We start from the raw sequence: 3,349 nt of genomic DNA, 5'->3' as shown, positions 1-3,349 counted from the left end.
GAAAAGTGAATTTTAACTAAAAAATAATAAAAATATAATAAAAACTAATTAAAACATACTAAAAACATACTGAAAACAATGTCAAAAAGCGTATAAATTATCCGCTCATTAATAATCATGAGGAGTCACAAAAAAATCATAAAAATTAAAAACAGAATCAAAAACAACAGAAGAAAAAAATCACACCCTGGAGGAAGCACAGGTTGGCGTTCAACGCCAGTAAGATGCATCTGGCCGGCATTCAACGCCAGAACAGAGCATCGTTCTGGTGCTGAACGCCAGAAACAAGCCACATTCTGGCGCTGAACGCCAGGAATGTGCCTAAGAGGAAGAGCTGGTGCTGAACGCCAGCAACAAGCATCAAACTGGCGTTCAACGCCAGAAACATGCTTTACATGGGCGTTGAATGCCCAGAATGTGCACCACTCAGCCTTTAATCGCTAGAAAGGTGTGCAAAGGCAATTTACATGCCTATTTAGTGCAGGGATGGAATTCCTTGACACCTCAGGATCTGTGGACCCCACAGGATCACCTCAAGATCTGTGGACCCCACAGGATCCCCACCTACTATATTCCCACCTTACCTCTTAATCCTATTTTTGTGATTTGTATTCCCCATGTCACACTTCCCAACACTCTTCACCAATCACCTCAATTCCTCTTCCCAATCACCCCATTCACCACTCAAATCCATCCACTCTTCCCCATAAACCCCACCTACCTTCCAAAATTCAAAACCATTTTCCCACCTATTCCCACCCTAAATGGCCGAACATACACTCCCCCATCTCCCTATATATACCCTTCCATTCTATTTCATTTTCACACAACACAACCCCCTCTTCTTTACCTTGGCCGAACCCACATCTCTCCCTCTCTACCATATTCTCTTCTTCTTCTTCTCTTCTTTCTTCTATTGCTCGAGGACGAGCAATATTTTAAGTTTGGTGTGGTCAAAGCACAATCTTTTTTGTTTTCCACTACCATCAATGGCACCTAAGGCCGGAAAAGGAAAAGGGAAGACAAAAGCTTCCACCTCCGAGTCATGGGAGATGGAAAGATTTATCTCCAAGAGCCATCAAGACCACTTATATGATGTTGTGGCAAAGAAGAAGGTGATCCCTGAGGTCCCTTTCAAGCTCAAGAAAAATGAGTATCCGGAGATCCGACATGAAATCCGAAGAAGAGGTTGGGAAGTCTTAACCAACCCCATACAACAAGTCGGAATCTTAATGGTTTAAGAGTTCTATGCCAATGCATGGATTACTAGGAACCATGATCAAAGTATGAACCCGAACCCAAAGAATTATCTCACAATGGTTCCGGGGAAATATTTAGATTTTAGTCCGGAAAATGTGAGGTCGGCATTTCACTTGCCCATGATGCAAGAAGATGAACGCCCCTACACTAGAAGGGTCAACTTTAATCAAAGGTTGGACCAAGTCCTAATGGACATATGTGTGGAAGGAGCCCAATGAAGAATAGACTCCAAAGGCAAGCCAGTTCAACTAAGAAGACTGGACCTCAAGCCTGTGGCTAGAGGATGGTTGGAGTTCATTCAACGCTCCATCATTCCTACTAGCAACCGATTTGAAGTTACTGTGGATCGGGCCATCATGATTCATAGCATCATGATTAGAGAGGAAGTAGAAGTTCATGAGGTCATCTCCAATGAAATCTACAAAATAGCCGACAAGTCCTCCACCATGGCACGGCTAGCTTTTCCTCACTTTATTTGCCATCTATGTTACTCAGCTGGAGTTATCATAGAAGGAGACATCTCCATTGAAGAGGATAAGCCCATCACCAAGAAGAGGATGGAGCAAGCAAGAGAGATCCTTCACGGTTCTCAAGAGATGCATGAGGAAGCTCATCATCAACAAATCCCTGAGATGCCTCAAGGGATGCACTTTCCTCCTAGCAACTATTGGGAACAACTCAACACTTCCTTAGAAGATTTGAGCTACAATGTGGAACAATTAAGGGTGGAACATCATGAGCACTCCATCATTCTCCATGAAATAAGAGAAGATCAAAGAGCAATGAGGGAGGAGCAACAAAGGCAAGGAAGGGACATAGAAGAGCTTAAGGACATTGTTGGTCCTTCAAGAAGAAGACGCCACTAAAGGTGGATTCATTCCTTGTTCTTATTTCTTTCTGTTTTTCCGTTTTTAATGTTGTGTTTATCTATGTTTTGTGCCTCTACTTCATGATCATTAGTATGTAGTAACCATGTCTTAAAGCTATGAATAAAATCCATTAATCCTTCACCTCTCTTAAATGAAAAATATTTTAATTCAAAAGAACAAGAAGTACACAAATTTTGAAAATTGTCCTTGAATTTAATTTAATTATATTGATGTGGTGACAATACTTTTTGTTTTCTGAATGAATGCTTGAACAGTGCATATTTTTTATCTTGTTGTTTATGAATGTTAAAATTGTTGGCTCTTGAAAGAATGATGGAATGTTAAAACTGTTGGCTCTTGAAAGAATGATGAACAAAGAGAAATGTTATTGATGATCTAAAAAATCATGAAATTGATCCTTGAAGCAAGAAAAAGCAGTGAAAAGTAAAAAGCTTGCGAAAAAAAAGAAGTGGCGAAAAAAATAGAAAGAAAAAGAAAAAGCAAGCAGAAAAAGCCAATAGCCCTTAAAACCAAAAGGCAAGGGTAAAAAGGATCCAAGGCTTTGAGCATCAATGGATAGGAGGGCCCAAGGAAATAAAATCCAGGCCTAAGCGACTAAATCAAGTTGTCCCAAACCATGTGCTTGTGTCATGAAGGTCCAAGTGAAAAGCATGAGACTGAGTGGTTAAAGTCGTGATCCAAAGCAAAAAGAGTGTGCTTAAGAACCCTGGACACCTCTAACTGGGGACTTTAGCAAAGCTGAGTCACAATTTAAAAAGGTTCACCAAGTCATGTGTCTGTGGCATTTATGTATCCGGTGGTAATACTGGAAAACAAAGTGCTTAGGGCCACGGCCAAGAATCATAAGTAGCTGTGTTCAAGAATCAACATACTTAACTAGGAGAATCAATAACACTATCCGAAATTCTAAGTTCCTAGAGAAGCCAATCATTCTAAACTTCAAAGGAAAAAAGTGAGATGCCAAAACTGTTCAATAGCAAAAAAGCTACAAGTCCCGCTCATCTAATTATAACTAATATTCATTAATATTTTGGAATTTATAGTATATTCTCTTCTTTTTATCCTAATTGAATTTCAGTTGCTTGGGGACAAGCAACAATTTAAGTTTGGTGTTGTGATGAGTGGATAATTTATACGCTTTTTGGCATTATTTTTAGATAGTTTTTAGTAAGTTCAAGCTACTTTTAGGGATGTTTTCA

Source organism: Arachis duranensis, chromosome 10 (assembly GCF_000817695.3).
Source record: "Arachis duranensis cultivar V14167 chromosome 10, aradu.V14167.gnm2.J7QH, whole genome shotgun sequence".
Taxonomy (NCBI): domain Eukaryota; kingdom Viridiplantae; phylum Streptophyta; class Magnoliopsida; order Fabales; family Fabaceae; genus Arachis; species Arachis duranensis.
Note: the sequence above shows the minus strand (reverse complement) of the source record.